General features: G+C 39.0%; 1 protein-coding gene across 1 annotated transcript in view; it reads left to right on the top strand.

The window, feature by feature from the left end:
- PDE4D (phosphodiesterase 4D) overlaps positions 1–20,099 on the top strand; it is a 1,166,661-nt gene that overhangs the window by 190,731 nt on the left and 955,831 nt on the right. The window lies entirely within an intron of this gene.

Below are 20,099 nucleotides of genomic sequence, written 5' to 3'. Positions count from 1 at the left end.
CAAGGCCTGGGAATGGGACTATTATGCAGGTTTTTACTCTCAACGATTAAATAGAATATTGTTTATAGGTTTGTATTTCTCCTCACAAACATTTCCAAAAACTGTTCTGTTGTACATGATTGGTGTTGGAGTCTCAGACTAGAAAAGAAACTTGTAGGAGCCAGCCTTTTACATTTAACCGAGTAATTACCCTGCAATGGGTTATGACCACAGATCTATTTCTCTCATGCAATTTATTTGAGAACAGGCTTTCTTCTGAATTATATGGCACCAGCTGCTCTCTCATCATAATGTGTATTTCTTGCACTGTGATTTAAAGCCCCTTTGGATTTAAATATCATTGGTTTCTGGTCTGAAATCACCTTACAGCTGTTAGTTGCATTTCTAATCGAGTATTGACACTTTTTCTGGCATTTCATAATTGATCTCTCACTGTGAATAAGTATTACACATGGCATAGGTGTGTATAATGTATTTGTGCACATGCAAATATATGTACATACAGGTGTGAAGACCTAGAACAGTGGTTTTCAACCTCTTCATTTGCAGATGCCTAAAAAATTTCAAACGGAGGTGCAAACCCCTTTCGAAATCTTAGACATAGAGTGCGGCCTGTCAGTTGAAAACCACTGTTCTATGGTAACAACAACATTTTGTGGACCCTTTAGATATGGTCTGCAGATCACAGGTTGAAAACCACTGACCTAGAAGAACAGTGAGATTCCTCAGATATGTTTTTGCACATCGAACTGTCAGAAAATATTGTTGCTACAGAATTCAGAAAATGTGATAGGATTCAGAATTAGCTTCTGGTAATGGACAGAAATAGTTGGAATATCTGTAACAGAGCACTCAGGCAGTCAAATTCTTTGCCTTTCAGAAGAAGGTGTTTAGATCTTCTTTTTTCTGCTTTCTGTTACAAACCTTTGGACAATTTAGCATGTTATATACAAATTGGCTTAAGTAACAATAGAAACTGGTATGAATCTTTGTCCAAAGCTTGAGCTGAACTTTGGAATGATTTAATATTAAGATGATCACGTTTCATATTTTCTCACCTGCATAGCACTTTCTGATTCTATTATTTGTTATGATGTCCCAGTCAAAGATCAGTGCTTGTTGTGCTAGCCAGTATTCCACGTGCCAGTAGACAAAACAAGCAAATACGGGGTGGGAGGGTTGTTGGGAGGATGAAGTTATTACCTCTAGCACATAAAATTAATAGAGTTTCAGAAAAGATGTCTCAGCTCACCAGTTGCCTAGCCTCTGCCAGATGGTAGTGATCGGTAGGCATCATGGCAGAAGTTGATTTTTAGGAGAGACTTAAAAGAGGATAAGACCACGGCTTTATGATTTTTTTTTTTTTTTTTTGGCAAGGGAGCTTTTCCCATGCTTGTGGTTAAAAACATAGGGTTTTTTAATCTTTCCTTTTAAGAGTCTACTATAATAGTGTTCTGTATTCCTAGCTTGACCTGAAGTGGGAAACACAAGAGTTTGTGCAAATTTGTTCTAATTTGATTTCCCATCCAGTTTTGAAGAATCAAGTTTCAACCCCGGAATGGCTGTATCCAATACTGCAACACAGAAACACAGGTGGATGTAGATCTTTAATGTTCAAAATATACACTTCACTTTAACCTTAAGCTCAGGTTATACACAGATGGCATTGCTCTGATTGTTAGAATCAGAAATCTAGAATTCAAATGCTAGTATTATACTGACTTCTACTTGCTGGTTGTCTGTGTTTTTCTTTTTTTTATGCGACAGATCAGCTAATTGAAAGAAATAGCCTGGGACATTGTAGTGCTAAAACATAGCTTGTACTTTTATGTTCTATGGTATTTAATATTCATAACAGAGAACCTATGATGAGAGATTAATCTCATGGCATCCCTCTCAACTATGTACAAAAACACATTTCGGAAAGATCAAATAAATATTTTAAATGTTGTTTCCCTTTGTGTGTGTCAATTCATGGCCAGGCAATACAATGACTTTGTGTGCAGTTGAAAAATATGTGGAAGTGGAGAATAAAATATCTGCTAATGCCAAATTATTAGCTAATAATTTGTCTCATTCTTTTTTTCTCAGTGGATCATGAACAATTAATAAAACTCTGCAGTTGAATGTAATGGCTATTTTGCACACCAGCACTATATAACACTAGATAACAATTCAGGTTAGGAGGCAAAGCATATTTTATCTAGTTGGGTACAATGTTGTGGGAGGACACGTGGACTAATGCCATTGCTTTTGCAATATGTGCCTTGAAATCTTTTCATGCTTTGGCATTATATGCAATTTGATGATGATCTTTGGGTTTTTGTAAACCAATTTACACCTTGAAGCTTTTTGCTTTGATTTAGGGGAGGAGTCTGTGACTTCCCTGATTTTATTCTCATTTCCCCCAAGGAATATTTTCTTCTCTTGAAACTCTTCCCTGGGGGATTTGATAACAGCCTTCAACTACCTGAAGGGGGGTTCCAAAGAGAATGGAGCTCGGCTGTTCTCAGTAGTGGCAGATGACAGAACAAGAGCAATGGAGGAGGTCTAGGTTGGATATTAGGAAACACTATTTCACTAGGATGGTGGTGAAATACTGGAATGGGTTACCTAGGGAGGTGGTGGAATCTCCATCCTTAGAGGTTTTTAACGCCCAGCTTGACAAAGCCCTAGCTGGGAGGATTTAGTTGTTGTTGGCCCTGCTTTGAGCAGGGGGTTGGACTAGATAAGATTTCTTCCAACCCTAATCTTCTATGATTCTATGAATCAGGCAAAACTCTGAAGAAATCAGTAGGATTTTTGACTGCCTAAGGACTACTGCAGAACTGGGTCCTTAGTCTAAATTTCAGTTGCTCCCTCTATTCACTGTTGGGGGAGGGGAAGAGGAGGAGGAGGGTAGAAAAGAAAAGGTGGTATGTGGACCTGGAGACTTCACAGATTTTTTTTTGAACTGCATTGATACACCAGATGTCTTTTCTGGACCTGAGATCAGAGACTTAGCATGGGACTTGTTATGAACTAAAAAGAATCTATATCTGTGACAGTGTAGCTTAGAAAAAATAAGACGTTGATAAACCCCAGGAGTCCCATCCTATCACCATCTGTGAAAGCTGTTGCCTAGTTTGATATATGAGAAGGAAGGAATCTCAAATGACAACCAGAGATGAAGATGAATTATTTTTTTCCAAATATAGTTTTCTTTTGTGTTTCTTTAGGTTGAGGGGCTTTGCTCCCAAATCATTGTAATGTGCCTTGAAACTGTGAGTTAATGAAAACTTACTTTAATTAAACTGTGAAAAGATGACATACTTTTATTTTCAATTTAGCAATCCCTCTTTTTTTTTCTTTTTTCTTTTCTTTTTTTTTTGTTCGTAAAATTACTTAATTTCCCCTCATCCCCCTGCAAAAAAATAAGTTATAAACATGTTAGGAGTGAATTAAATTCTTTGTACAATCACAGCGTACCATCTTAGTTAAAACGTGATATGTTTGCTTTGGGAATCTTAAAGGGAAAGCTCACTGATTTTCACATCATACTATTTTCAAATAAAGTTTGACAAAAGGAAAGAGATAAAAGCTTCAATTTCTGAAACTTTCTTCCGTTTCGTCTCATGAAATAACCATTCAATTCCAAACAGCTTGTTTCTGTTTTGAACAATTTCAGTCACTTGAAGTAATTTTAAGACTGTAATCTTAATTTAAAAAAAAATTAGATTGTTAGAATTTAAATAAATATTATCCTGTACACTAGATATCTTATTTTCTGAAAACCCGGATCCTTCTTAGTGTAGTATTTTTGCCTTTAGATTCCTCAAACTAGGCATGAGCAATTTGACCTTGACTGTCATCAGCATGTGACAAGAATATAAAGCAGGAGATTTCTCTGGAGCAAACACTTTAAAGAACCTGCCTCGCATATAATATTTTCTAGCTGCACACATCATTATTAAAATAAAAAAATTAAAATCTTTATCTGACAAGGTTCTCTCCATTTTGTTCATGGATTTCACAGCTTTGATGTTATTCTTCTCTTATTGTGACAGAATTGTATCCAAATATGACATAGAAAATTACAGTACTTATAGAGGTTTTTCTTGAAGATGTATGCAAATTTCTGCATTTGCTGCATTAAAAGCATTCTCTCAGCTGAATAAAAAAATTCATATCCACAAACAGCATTCTCAAACTGTTGCAGAGCAAGTCTGGGAATTGCAAATCTTTCATTGTATTGAATTCTCTAAATAATAGTTTATATACAGTGTATTATACATTTTGATCCTACGAGCCAAATTCTGAGCTCAGCTACACCAATATATCATTGGAGTTGCTCTGTGGAATTACTGTGGATTTGCTATAGTTTAATTTAAAGCAGAGTCTGATCCATTGGATTAAATTTGAAGAAGAAAAAAAAACGGATTCATAAAAAAACTAGAAAAGAAATTCAGCAATAAATACAAACAGAGGTAAAGAATAAGAGAATGAAGAAGTAGTACAGAAATTGGAGGAAATGGTGGGAGCATGGTGCGTGAAGAGTGCTAACAATAGAAATTACAAATAAAGAAATAGAAAATCAGTACACCAACACAGACAGAAAAATGGACATGTGATGTCATACCGAAAAGACAAAATACAATACTGTGTGTGGAGATGGGGAATAGGTGGAGGTTGTTAGAACAGAACACATGAATAAATTACTGATACATTATAGAAGTTAGAAGAATTTTTATAAAGGGGATGTTATAGCACAAGTTTAATTGGATTTTGAATTTAATCACATAATTTAAAAATCTATAGCTGCAGACATGATTTTTAAATTACAATGACAAGTGAGCCTTTTGTAAACTGTAAAATTCTACCAGCATATAGTGTGTGTTTAAAAGTGTTTGAACAGATAGGGTTATAATGAACTGGCAAAAAAGCAAGATGTGTGCACATGGGCAGGCTTTCAATCCCTCCAGGTGACAACTTCCTTGAACAACCTAAGGAAGGAAACAACATAAAGATAAAGAAAATTACAATGGCCTGGTCGTATTGCAGGGTGACGCGAGAATAGATGGACTATGCTGATGATAGTATGGAGACCATGAGATAGCAAGTACAACAGGGTCTGCCTCCCAAGTACATATTGTGATCATCTTGCTAGACCAACTGGCCCATATTTTGGCCAGGACCTGACTGCTTGGTGTTCTGCATTGAATGGACTGAGGCTGTGATCGGGGGTGAAAGTCACTTAAAGGATTTACCGGTATGCCGGAGTCCTGAGCAGGGGGCCGGGGCCTCAACCAGAAGAGACAGGGCCTTTAAATCCCCGGGCCCTTTACATCGAGATTTAAAGGCGGCTGCTGTAGTGGCGGCTGGGAGCCCTGGGCCCTTTAAATCACTGCTGGAGCCCCATGGTAGTGGTAGCTGTAACGGCAGCCAGGAGCCCCGGGGCTCAGGCAGTGATTAAAAGGGACCGGGGCTCCGCTGCGGTAGCAGCGGCCAGGAGCCCCGGCCCCTTGAAATCACCGTCGGAGCCCCGGGCCACCACTACTATTCTGGGGCTCCGGCGATGATTTAAAAGGACAGGGCTCTGGGAGCCCTGGGCCCTTTAAATTGCTGGCCTGGGGAAGCTGCCCCCTGCCAGTATGGTCGGCTGTGTCCCAGCTCTTGCCGATATGCCGTACTGTACCAGACCAGCTTACTTTCACCTCTGGCTGTGCTGATGATCACTTTGTTCCAATATTCGTCTTCAACTTCTGTGTGAAAACTTCTCTACAATAGCCTGGGACCAACACGGCTACAACAACACTGCATAGAACCAGAAGGTGTTTCCTGGGAGAAGACTGATGGATGGAGAGCAGGAAGAGGGGTTTCTAGCTGATCTATACAAGCTGGGGCTGAAGGCAGGAGGGCAGTGGAGGGGCTCACTGCTGATGTGTCCATTGTTGAGAGCTGGACATAGGGGAACAGTGTGAGGGCCGGGGGGAGTGAGGGATGCTCTCTTGGTGAGGATGATCTCCAAGCAGAGAGGTGGTGGGGTTTCCCACTTGGAAGAGAGGGATGAACTGTAACTGGATGGGCTGAGGGGGCTGTCCTGGCAGAGGAAGAAAAGATGACCTGGCGGGGAGGAGAGCTAGGTGTAGTGGAAGACAATGGAGCATGGTGAGGATGTACTTCCAGCAGAGAGGCTGGGGCGGGGGGGGAGAGAGAGGAGAATAAGGTTTTAAGGAAGGACAACACGCACAGAGGATGATATGGACTATGTTTTAGGACTTTTGTCACAGACTACTTGCATTATGTTTTGTAATTAATACCTTTCCTGGGGGCCCATTTTTCTGTAAAGGGAGCCTGGCATAGAGTCTTTGGATTACCTGACAGGGGAAACTGAGGTGGGCACACCAACTGTGCTATGGCCTGGCACAGGAGGGGACTCCAGGAGTGGCTGGTCTATCACAACACCCAATAAATATATTTAAATTTCCTAAAACTAATTTTTCTTACAAAATGCAATTTTGTGTCTCTAAATATAAAATGTGCTTAAAAAGCAAATATTAAGGTTGAAATATATGCATACAATGAAAGCAAATAACTTCCCCATCTCTTTCCTGCCTCTCATTCCACCAACCTCTTCCTGCCACTTTTAACTCTGGCTTTGCATATTTCCTTCACACTCTACCTGTGAAGTTTTAGCACTGACAAAGGTGCTATGCACTTATCCCTGCATGTGTGGTAATTGTATAATAAGCAGTAGATGGGCCTGCATCCGATGAAGTGAGCTGTAGATCATGAAAGCTTATGCTCAAATAAATTTGTTAGCCTCTAAGGTGCCACAAGTACTCCTTTTCTTTTTGCGGATACAGACTAACACGGCTGCTACTCTGAAACTTCCACTGAAGGCAACTAGGTGTATTGCCTTTGACTTCAAGGGGAGCATGATCAGGCCCCCAAATCTACCCCAAACTAGCCTGTGACAACTTCCTGTCTTTGCCCAGTTAAGCAGAATAGGATGGCCATTCTGCAACAGGAAGATTTGTGACTCTCCCAAACTTTTTAATATAACTAATATAACTTTTCAAACTGTTACAATAATTTTAATCCAAATCTTATATGAACGGAAAGCATCCTTTTATAATGGTCTCTTAACTTTCTCCAATGGTGTGGTGGTGTTATGACCTTTCAAAGAATTCTTAAAAGCAGGAAACCTGCTGTAAAATGTAGGCTGAGATCAGTTTCCTGAAGAGTTGTCACAGCTAGCATATTCTTATCAAGTGTATTTAAGTGTGAGGCCAAATGCATAAAAATGGCCAGTATTCCCTTCCTATATCCCACTGCGTCTAGGTGAATTATATTTCCAATCAAAATGTGAGATACACAGCACAATAACATGAGCGGTTAAGACCAGGGCTGTAGGTGCTAGCTGATAGCTAGGTCTATGCTTTAATACTTCTATGAATATTTTCTCTAAAAAGCTGATAATACTGAGAACTTTTCTTTTGAAAATAACATTTTTGTTTTTTCATTTATTTTTAATATTTGGTGTGTGCATATGTGCGTTCATGTGTGCATAGACTTATTTAGATACAGATATATAAATCATGGCACCACTGAAATCAATGGTAGAAATCCCATTGACTCCAGTGATGCCAGGAACTCACCCTTAGATCTCTGCATTCCTATAAAGCAATAAGTGATCGTATTTCCCCATAGAAAAGGGAAATTGCCAAAAAGAATTCAATGCTTCCTTGAGGCCCCTGAGGCCTTTAAATATCTCACTGGAAAATCTGGAGGAGTTAGTGTATTGAAAAGTTATTTTAGACAATTTTCAGAGGTATTTAAACTTTTAGTAAATGTTTCTCTAACTCGGAGTTCTGTACTTTTGGCTCCCACGGTAAGCCAGAACCCTGACTTTGTAGGTGGATGAATATGGAAAACATTGTAGAACACTTTTCTTTCAATTATATGGCACAGGGAAATACTATTTAGATGGCACTATTATAAGGTGAGTGCATAACTGGTTGGAAAACCATTCCCAGAGAGTATTTATCAGTGTTTCACAGTCAAACTGAGAGGGCATATCAAGTGGTGTCCTATAGGGATCAGTTCTGGGTCTGGTTCTGTTCAATATCTTCATCATGATTTGGATAATGGCATAGAGAGTACACTTATAAAGAGATACCAAGCTGGGAGGGGTTGCAAGTGCTTTGAGGATAGGATTAAAATTCAATATGATCTGGACAAACTGGAGAAATTGGATAAAATTCAATAAGGATGAATGCAAAGACTCCACTTAGGAAGAAACAACCAGTTGCACACACATAAAATGGGAAATGACTTCCAAGGAGGAGTACTGGGGAAAGGTATCTGGGGGGTCATAGTAGATCACAAGCTAAATATGAATCAACAATGTAACATAGTTGCAAAAAGAAAAAGAAAGAAAACATCATTCTGGGACATATTAGCAAGAGTGTTGTAAGCAAGACACAAGAGGTAATTCTTTCACTCTACTCCATGCTGAATAGGTCTTAGGAGTATTGTATCTAGTTCTGGGTGCCACATTTCAGGAAATGTGGACAAATTGGAGAAGGTCCCGAGAAAAGTAACAAAAATGATTAAAGGTCTAGAAAACATGACCTGGGAGGGAAGATGGAAAAAATTGAGTTTGCTGAGTCTGGAGAAGAGAAGAGAAGACTGGGGGTGGGACATAACAGTTTTCAAGTACATAAAAGGTTGTTACAAGGAGAAGTGAGAAAAAATGTTTTTCTTAACCTCTGCGGCTAGGAAAAGAAGCAATAGGCTTAAATTGCAGCAAGGGTAGTTTGTTGGACATTAGGAAAAACTTTCTAACTGTCAGGGTGGTTAAGCACTGGAATAAATTGCCCAGGGAGGTTGTGGAATGTCCATCATTAGAGATTTTTAAGAGCCGGTTAGACAAACACCTGTCAGGGAAGGTCTTGATAATACTTAGTCCTGGCATGAGTGCAGGAGAATGGATTAGAAGACCTCTCTAGTCCCTTCCAGTCCTATGATTCTATGATGGACAAAATCCATGATCATTTGGTGTTCCATAAAGATATATTAACATTTGTTTGGCACAGGCAGCGTGCTGTTACTCACTCTTGGTTTTGCCACTTGCAAGCAATGAGGAATTCCTAAACTATTGCCAATTAAACCTCTGTACCTCGCCATTATTTTTGTATGTTTGCTTGTGTGTTTGATATTAGAACACTTTTGGCTCGAGCCCCCTGTTACTATCTGAGTCAATGGAGTTAGGTCTGGCTACAAGCTATTGGAGCGTACAGACTGATAAGCCTGAGTTTTGTGCTGAGCCCATTCAAGTGTCAGTCTAAGCTTCCTGTTATTGGGTTTTGTCTACAGCAGTAAGTGGTAATTTGTTGCTGATCCCTACTTGCATTTCTCTCTTTCTTAAGTTGTAATTTGTTTTCACTGAGAAAATATAGAGGTGCAAAGAAAATATTTATAGTTTATTTTTAACAATATGCTGCATACTCTAGTAGAAGAGATAATACTACAGGATGTTATAAATTCCTTGATCAGTCAGTCCTTTTCCATAAAAGGAGGTAAAGGGACAGTGGAGTTACACCAAGAATGAATTTGGCCCTGTGTGTCCAAGTATTTATTAATGTGACTTGTTTTATGGGTAGATCTTCTCAATTTTCAGTTCACAATCTGTCCATAGTGACTTATTCTTTGCTACTCATTCATACGAATTTGTGCAATTCAGTCCTAAAAACCCTATTGTGTGCGTGAACATAGAAGGGATGAGCAGAATATGAAAATATAGACCTAAACACATTTGTGTTTTGGAACCATCCTTTCCTTCACAACTCAGTTGCAGATGACTAGGCCACACAGATTATTGCTTTTTTTATATTTTATTAGTGTAGGCTAATAGATTCATTGCAGCTCCTTTGCTCTTTTGTTCATTTTTTCTTTTTTCTGTACGCTGTCCTGATAGGTTTGTAAAGTCAAATGTCCCTAAACAGCATCTACAGCTGAGATTAAAAAAAAGCTAACATTGAAGCCTGTCAAACCGGTTTTGGTCACTGAATGACTCATGTCTGCCATGGTGAGAAAGTGAATCATATTTGTCTCCCTTCATCATTTATTGCAGAGGGACAGTACTTTGCCTGTCTTTGAGATTAAAATCTGGAAACACCTTTTCAGAACCATGTCTGGTCTCTAATGATAGGTGATAGATACAGAATAACTTAACAGATCACTAATGCCTTAAGATGCTACGTGTGTTCACTTTGTACCTTTTCAAAATTAATTGGAAGGGTTTTTGTCCAGCTCATTGACCTGAACTGGTCAAAAGTAGATATGGGGCACAACTAGACCACTCTGAACTTTCAATCTCACCCAAACGCTGACGATGTTGATTGGTGGTGGGGAGTTGAATATAAGGGACCTGGTTTTAGTTTGGCAAAACAAACCGACCAAGAGCTTTCTAAAGGATAAATGTACATTTTTGCTTATCATTGTTTAAAACAGAGGGTGGCCAAAACTGGACCCAAACTTTGATGGGTAATTGGATAAATAGGGCTCAGATCCAATAACAGCTAATTTCAGGCTTTGGCTTGGTAACAAAAATATTGCTACCATCTTCCCACCCCCCAAACACATTGCGTGCATGTGTGTAAGTAAAACAATATATAATTAGTATATTTAAGTTTCTAAGAATTAGATTGGCATCTCTGGATACTGAAATCATCTTAAGTTTTAACCAAGTGCAATAGTTCTGGTACCTGATGTGAACAACTCCAACCATTATATATGGGAATGCCGATCACCTTGATGGCCTGACTAATTCCTGTTTGGTTTCTGAAAGAGATGAAACTTATGTCAAATTGTTTTTTTTAAAGTGAGAATATGGGGCCATTGGCAAAATACAGCAACAATTGAGCAGACAACTGTGCAGCTGCATTTCAGTCTATATCAATGCAGTACAGAACTGATGGAAATATTAATTTAACTAACATTAAGTTTTTCAGAAAACTTGCAGGGTGATCCTAATGAATGACTCAGCAACCAGTGTCCATCTGCAAATACTGGATACTCTATCTGAAAAAGCTTTATGGACTGTCTCATGTTAGTTGCAAATTAGTTCCAGAACCATAGAATTTTCACTCAGCAACTGGAAAACTACTTCAGGATTTGGCAGTTAATTGTCCTGGGATCTAACCCGAGTGGCTGAGTTCAAGGAATTTATTCTTGTTTTTCATGGACTTATGCATGTGTTTAAATTTTTCAGTGGATTTTGTTTTGTTTTTTTTGGATTGATCTACAGAAATGAGAACCTCAGCTATGAATATTTTGAACACCATAGAAATCAGCCATAGACCCAATTTATTTGTTTAAAGTAATATTTTGTGTATTTACCTTGTTTAGTTCAAAGAACAACAGGCACAGAGATGAGGTGGTTCAAGGACTGTAGCTCTTTCAGCAGTGTAGGATCTCTAGAGGGCTAAGCTACAACAGTGGTTGAGATTTGCTTTTGGCACTAATCAGATAGTATCAATCATAACTCAGTTCTCTTGGCTTCACACACCTGATACCCCTTCTCCACCATTTGATATTCTCTGCCTCGGTTTGATTGTTAGGGCTGGAAAAGGGCATGTTGTGGTGGAACTAAAAATGGAGGGAGAAACAAGTGTTCTAAAATCTAGTTTTGTAAATCTTGGGTCTCTCAGTGTATGTGCTCCTCTATTGGGATGGAAGACCTGAGGTAAGAGAGCAACCATATTTTTTACCTGCTTACAGGCTGTGGTATAGATTAGAGATTAGTGTGTGTGACTTATTAAAATAGAAGGAAGCCAAAGGCATCTCTTTCCACAAACATTTTTCCAGGAACATTGATTTGAATTTTGGAATGGATTCATTTTAATCAAGTTTGTGCATCTCTTACGCCTGCACATTCAAATGATTGGGTTTTAAGTGGTACGAAAGTTTGCAGAAAGCAAATTACTAACTGGCAGAAACCATAGAAACCAAACTTTGCTTTCACATCCTGCACAAGTATTTTTGCCAGAAGCACTTATACACGCGTTCAGTTAGGAACTGAAACTATATCGTTCAACTTAACTAGCCAATCACAACTAACCTGTGCAGCTCAAATAGCAAAGTTACTTTAATATACTTTACTAGATTGTGCCATCGTTACTTATGCAGAGTAGTATCTTACTCTCCAGGTAATCCTGTTGCCCTTAGTGGGACTACTTGCGGAATAAGATAATTTTCACCTTTTGTAGGTGTAACATTTTGCAAACTCTTCAAGGCAGGCATTGTCTTTGCTATTGTATTCACATAGGTGCTGTGTACAATAGGGCAACTGGGCCTTACTGATATACAAATAAGAAATATTCAGAAATTTGTTCACGACCTTGTTTCTCAAAGAAAATTGAGACCCTCCTCCCCAACCTTCACAATTTTTGTTGAAAGATTTTGAATAACAAATAGAATGTAAGGGAATTGCTCATACATACAGCTCAAGCAGAAAGAGGCTAAATTAATCAAACTGCATGATGAGAATTATTCTGCTCAGCTCTAGTCTCTTTATAAATGTTTTTTTCATATATTGTGTATAAACATGTATCCCTCTCTATACATTTTTATCTAACACTGATCTGTCAATTCCACACTCTACAGGGGCTACTTTTATTAATTTCTTTATTTTTAAAAGCCTCTGGTAAAATCAGTCAGCTCAGCTGTGTTTTCAGTGTCTTTCCATTTCCCCCCCTTCAAGTACCTCTTTCCTTTCCCCCAGTAGCCCTTTAGTGTTCCCATCTCTAAGAACTGCTTTTTCCTATCATGAATGAGTTTTTTGCTTTCTGTCTGCATCTGCTGTTTGCTCAGTCACTGACCTCCCAGCTGCAGAGAAACATCTTGAAATAGTGGCTAAAACATTCAGTGAGAAATAGAATACGAAAAGCAAAATAGTTTAATTTCATCACGCCTAGCCCCAGAAGCTGCTCAGCAAACAGAAGTACCTTGTAATTGACACACCAGCTGAGTAGAAGCATTTGCATTATATAACCTACTTTCATTGTTTAAAGGCTAAATTATAATGAGTGCGATGACATATATTGACTGATTGGATCAACAGTGCAGGTGGAAACGGTTTGAAACAGTCAAGTAAGAATTGCCAACAAACCTTCAGGTAAAAAAAAAATCAATCACCTGTTTTCTTTTCTTTGCTGTGTCATGATGTAATATTTTCAAATGGAAAAATCATTCTCAGTAATGGTTATTAAGGCTCCTTCCCTAAGAAAATACGTGATTTGCTGAGACTTTAAGAAACAGGATAATTCAGACTTGTCCCTGTAAAGTGGTAACGTGGATAGCTTTTGTCTTTTGCTATTTCTTTGTTAAATGTTTTGGTTACATTTTAAAGTAAGGGGTAGCATGGTGATGGCTAACTCCTGAAGTCCTTACTGTTTTCACTCAGCCATAACTCAGACAAATCATTTACTTAAGCCAGAGGCTTTTGTCTTAGTAATGAATCGAGGTTTTGGTTCTAAATTGTCCATTCTTTCTTCCCTCTTGTCCTCTCCTCGTTCTCCCTGCCCCCATGTGTTCTGCAAATAGGATTTTAAATACAAGGTTTGAAGTTAAACTGTTTTGTTTACTTTTTCTTCAAAACAATTTTTGCTTAAGGGATGGAGAGAAGCTCAGAGAACTTATCAGGTTTCAGAGTAGCAGCCGTGTTAGTCTGTATTCGCAAAAAGAATAGGAGTACTTTTGGCACCTTAGAGGCTAACACATTTTTTTGAGCATAAGCTTGCGTGAGCTACAGCTCACTTCATGGATGCATCCAATGAAGTGAGCTGTAGCTCATGAAAGCTTTTGCTCAAATAAATGTGTTAGTCTCTAAGGTGCCACAAGTACTCCTGTTCTTTTTGAGAACTTATCAGCAAGTTTATTTTATTTAAAACCATAAATGTTGGCAATGGGGACTGCATATTTGGCAATGGCAATTAAAGGTTACATATATGATATTCCCTGTGTTAGTGCTGTGCAAAGCTGGAATTTGGGGGCAGTTTTTTTTTTCATTCCGGCGTCTTTATGGACTATAGTGACAATTAGCAAGGTGATAAAGTTTTGGCAAAATCCTGGCTTTTGTAACCTGAGTTAATAAAGGTAATGTGAATATCTAAAATACTAATATATTGAGGTTGTTGTAACATGTATTTCAGCCTCTTCTCCATCCCAAGAAGCCCTTAGAAAGTGACTGCTATAATTGAAACTATAGAGCTGACAACACTACTGTTGCTTGAAGAGGAGGTTATCCCTGTATTTGCTCTTAAAGTATATGGTAGTCTGAGCCAGGTCCCCCCTGCATACTCTAAGGGGACTTTCTCCTTCCTTTTGAACAGATGTGTGACCTCTTGTTCATGATATCTTGAATGGAAACTGTCAGTGGACCAGGTCATAGGCAGCCAGGCCGAGTGGTCAGAGTCTGAATGCCAGAGCCAAGGGCTCAGGCAGAGTTGGAATCAGGAATGAGAGAACATAAGAATGGCCCTACTGGGTCAGACCAAAGGTCCATCTAGCCCAATATCCTGTCTTCTGACAGTGGCCAGTGCCAGGTGCCCCAGAGGGACTGTACAGAACAGGTAATCATCAAGTGATCCATTCCTTGTTGCTCATTCCCAGCTTCTGGCAAACAGAGGCTAGGGACACCATTCCTGCCCATCCTGGCTAATAGCCATTGATGGACCTATCCTCCATGAATTTATCTAGTTCTTTTTTGAACCCTGTTACGGTCTTGGCCTTCACAACATCCTCCAGTAAGGAGTTCCACAGGTTGACTGTGCATTGTGTGAAGAAATATTTCCTTTTATTTGTTTTAAATCTGCTGCCTATTAATTTCATTTGGTGACCCCTAGTTCTTGTGTTATGAGTCATAGTAAACTACGCTTCCTTATCTACTTTCTCTACACCAGTCGTGATTTTATAGACCTCTAGCATATCTCCCCTTAGCCGTCACTTTTCCAAGCTAAAAAGTCCCAGTCTTATTAAGCTCTCCACATACAGAAGCCGTTCTATACCCCTAATCATTTTTGTTGCTCTTTTCTGAACCTTTTCCAATTCCAGTATACCTTTTTTGAGATGGGGTGACCACATCTGCGCGCAGTATTCAAGATGTGGGTGTACCATGGATTTATATAGAGGCAACATGATATTTTGTGTCATATTATCTATCCCTTTCTTAATTATTCCCAGCATTCTGTTCGCTTTTTTGAGTGCCGCTGCACAGTGGATGTTTTCAGAGAACTATCCACAATGACTCCAAGATCTCTTTCTTGAGTGGTTTCAGAGTAACAGCCGTGTTAGTCTGTATTCGCAAAAAGAAAAGGAGTACTTGTGGCACCTTAGAGACTAACCAATTTATTTGAGCATGAGCTTTCGTGAGCTACAGCTGTAGCTCACGAAAGCTCATGCTCAAATAAATTGGTTAGTCTCTAAGGTGCCACAAGTACTCCTTTTCTTTTTTCTTGAGTGGTAACAGCTAATTTAGACCCCATCATTTCATATGTATAGTTGGGATTATGCTTTCCAGTGTGCATTACTTTGCATTTATCAACACTGAATTTCATCTGCCATTTTGTTGCCCAGTCACCCTGTTTTGTAGCTTTTCGCAGACTGCCTGGGTCTTAACTATCTTTAGTAATTTTGTGTCATCTGCAAATTTTGGCACCTCACTGTTTACCCCTTTTTCCAGATCATTTGTGAATATGTTAAATATGACTAGTCCCAGAACAGATCCCTGGGGGACACCACTGTTTACCTCTCTCCATTCTGAAAATGGACCGTTTATACCTATCCTTTGTTTTAACCAGTTACCAATCCAGGAGAGCACCTTCCTTCTCATCCTATGGCAGCCTTACTTTGCGTAAGAGCCTTTGGTGAGGGACCTTGTCAAAGGCTTTCTGAAAATCTAAGTACACTATATCCACTGGATCCCCTTGCTCCAAATGCTTATTGACCCCTCAAAAAATTCTAGTAGATTGGTGAGGCATGATTTCCTTTTACTAAAACCATGTTGGCTATTCCTCAACAAATTATGTTCATCTATATGTCTGATAATATTGTTCTTTATTATAGTTTCAACCAGTTTGCCCAGTACTGAAGTCAGGTTTACAGGCCTGCAATTGCCAGGATCACCTCTGGAGCCCTTTTTAAAAATTGGTGTCACATTAGCTCTCCTCCAGTCATCTGGTACAGAAGCTGATTTAAATGATAGGTTACAGACTACAGTTAGTAGTTCTGCAATTTCACATCTCAGTTCCTTCAGAACTCTTGGGTGAATACCATCTGGTCCTGATGACTTATCGCTGTTTAATGTATCAATTTGTTCCAAAACCTCCTCTAATGTTGCCTTAATCTGGGACAGTTCCTCAGATCTGTCATCTAAAAAGAATGGCTCAGGTTTGGGAATCTCCCTCATATCCTCAGCTGTGAAGACCGATGCAAAGAATTCATTTAGTTTCTCCGCAATGGCCTTATCTTCCTTGAGTACTCCTTTAGCACCTCGATCATCCAGTGGCCCCACTGGTTGTTTAGCAGGCTTCCTGCTTTTGATATACTTTAAAAAAAATTGCTATTACTTTTTGAGTCTTTGGTTAACTATTCCTCAAATTTTTATTTTTTGGCCTTCCTAATTCTATTTTTACACTTCATTTGCCAGAGTTTATGCTCTTTTCTATTTTCCTCACTAGGATTTAACTTCCACTTTTTAAAGGATGACTTTTTGCCTCTCACTGCTTCTTTTACTTTGTCGGTTAGCCACGGTGGCTCTTTTTTGGTTCTCTTCCTATGTTTTTTAATTTGGGGTATACATTTAAGTTGAGCCTCTATTATGGTGTCTTTAAAAAGTTTCCATGCAGCTTGCAGGGATTTCACATTTGGCACAGTACCCTTTAATTTCTGTTTAACTAACATCCTCATTTTTGTGTAGTTCTTCTTTCTGAAATTAAATGCTACAGTGCTGGGCCAGTGTGGTGGTTTTCCTGCCACAGGGATATTAAATTTATTATGGTCACTATTAACAAGCGATCCAGCTATATTCACCTCTTGGACCAGATCCTGTGCTCCACTTAGGACTAAATTAAGAATTGCCTCTATTCTGGTGGGTTCCAGGACCAGCTGCTCCAAGAAGCAGTCATTTAAGGTGTCAAGAAACTTTATCTCTGCATCCTGTCCTGAGGTGACATCTACCCAGTCAATATGGATTGGAACTGGATTACCAAGAGTAAGGGAAGGCAGCAGCCGGGCTGGTCCTGAGGTAGGAGGAAGGCTAGAACAGGATGGGAACATGGCCGGGTGCAGGGCAGGATCTGGACTGGAGCAGGGCTTGGAGAGACAAGCACAGGGAGGCAGAGAGTCCATGGCCATGTGCATGTGCATTGAACAGCTAGTAAGCTGCTGCTGTTTGGTTTAAGAAATGGCCTGCTGGCTTCCTCAGCCAGTTGGGCAGGATGGTCCATCAGGCAGCCTAGCTGACTCATTAGGGCATCAGAAGTAATGAGCAGTTGCCACTGGCCAAACCGGACAGTCTCTACGCAAAAGAATAAATGGACACAAATCTAACAACAGGAATCATAACATTCAAAAACTGGCAGGAGGACACTTCAATGTCTCTGGCCACTCAGTGAAAGATTTAAGGGTGGCAATTTTGCAACAGAAAAGCTTCAAAAACAGACTCCAACGAGAAACTGCTGAGCTTGAATTAATATGCAAACTAGATACCATTAACTTGGGTTTGAATAGAGACTGGGAGTGGCTGGGTCATTACACATATTGAATCTATTTCCTTAAGTTAAGTATCCTCACACCTTCTTGTCAACTGTCTAAATGGGCCATCTTAATTATCACTACAAAAGTCTTTTTTTTCTCCTGCTGATAATGGCTCATCTTAACTAATTAGCCTCTTACCGTTTGTATGGCAACTTCCACCTTCTCTGTATGTGTGTGTGTGTATATATAGATCTTCTTATATGTTCCATTCTATGCATCCGATGAAGTGGGCTGTAGCCCACGAAAGCTTATGCTCTAATAAATTTGTTAGTCTCTACGGTGCCACAAGTACTCCTGTTCTTTTTGCGGATACCGACTAACACGGCTGCTCCTCTGAAACCTTACTCCTGACAGAGACCTTGCATGCTTTACATTGTTTTACATGCTCAAAGGAGGCATAGCAGGACTTAGAATAAGACTTAACCATACCTTTGCTAGCCTGTCTGCCAGTAACTACTGTGACTACTGAGTTCTTTTCTGTATAACAAAGTAAGTCCAGGTACCTTTGTTAAAACAAATCCCTCCATAGTCTTTGGCCAGACAGGTGTGAGGCCAGACACTATGTTTTTCCATCTGCACACCATACCATGGCATTGAAGTGTCTCACATTTTTATTCTCTGTCACGCATGTAATGACTGCAAAATGTGTAACATACTATACATGGTGCAGGATTGCTCAGATACCAATAGCTGGGGGTCTGGGCTGGGTCACATAATGATATTATTCCGAGGCTGAAAAATTCAGTTCCTTGTTAATAAGGTGGAAGAACTTCCCTTACATATTATATAGAATGCTAAATAATGGCCATTCAACAACAAAACTGTTTGAGTAACTGTCAGAGCACACATTAAAATATCCATCCATGTGGATTAGGTACATAGACTTTGGGATATCTGCATGTTTGAGCATGCATCTGTTTTAGGCCACAAATCTCTTTGCTGCTGAAACAAATAATGGATCCCCATTTAAAAGTGTAGCTACAGTATAAAAGCTGGCATGCTGATTCAGAACTGAAAAACAGCAACTTAATCTTTTGAATACTCCTAGTTGTTCTTTTCTGCCAGTGTGTATATAGTCTACATATATCACGCACCTACCTAACTGTTTAAATATATTTCCTACTCGTGGACTAAGAAAACACAATTAGAATTGATTATGTAATGAAGTTTTTTCCTCCTTTAGCTATACTAAATAGAAAACATAATGTTAAGAAAGAAACTTTTCTATGGATAAGGCATTTGATGATGTTACAGGCTATAAAGTACCAATGTACCTATCAAGTCACCAAAAATTAACATTTTCACAAAACATGTATTGGCACATACTTGATATTTGCAGAGACTTAGGCTTTTGTTGATACACCAACATTCATAATTACGTGTGAATTATAATTTTCTTAAGACAAGCATGCATGGGTTTAGAATTGCAAACACCTGTGTGTGTGAAGCTTATATGAATGTATAAATGCGTAGTGCCAGTGTTAGCTATTTCTGCTGATAAATATTCAGGAAGTCCTCAAAAATGGTTTGGGGTTGATTTTTAGTAGGGCCTCAACTTGGACATCCCTTGTGTGAACCCAGACCTGTGCATGCATTTCTTGATTTCCTCACCACTAGCACCCCCTGCCCAATGACAATTCTATCACCTGCATGGACAAAGGGTAGAATCTTTCCACTGGAAATGTGAGTATTAGTGCACTGAAAACAGTCAGAGTGAGATGATAAAGCTTTCACATACCTCATTTTGGGACATACATATTTCCCTTTCATTGTTCTAATCTTCTTTTACAACTGCTGCACATTTAGCACTTGTCTAGAGGCTGATGAAGTGCAGATACTGCTTATTGAAGCACTAGATGGCACTTCATTATTACTTGCTAGAGAGTGTGCTTATTAATAAAATAACAGTAATAAGAAGACCAATTTTGCAAATTTAGATGCCTCCATAAAAGTACACAAGTACTAATTTAAGCATCTTTGGGCACCAGAATTTTTAAAATAGAACCCACAACTTTTTCCCTCTAGATTTAGTGTGTCTGCTGGTCTGACTAGCAAATAATCTAGCAGATTTCTCCCAAACTCAGGCTGTTCTGAAAGATATTGCCTAAAGATACCAAACAAACTCTATGATGTTTAAACAAATAATCCATATCAAGTTAAATCTCGGTGGCAATAAGTAACTTGAGAAATCTGTAATCTGCTGTAAACCTTTCTCTTTCTATGCCCTTATTATTTACTGTAAAATGTACAGTTTTAATGGATGCACATGTTTCTTTATAGACAGGTGGTTGTGGTTT

Source organism: Chelonia mydas, chromosome 5 (genome assembly GCF_015237465.2).
Source record: "Chelonia mydas isolate rCheMyd1 chromosome 5, rCheMyd1.pri.v2, whole genome shotgun sequence".
NCBI classification, from domain to species: domain Eukaryota; kingdom Metazoa; phylum Chordata; order Testudines; family Cheloniidae; genus Chelonia; species Chelonia mydas.
The sequence above is the reverse complement of the archived record's forward strand: the minus strand, read 5'-3'. Positions and strand labels throughout refer to the sequence as shown.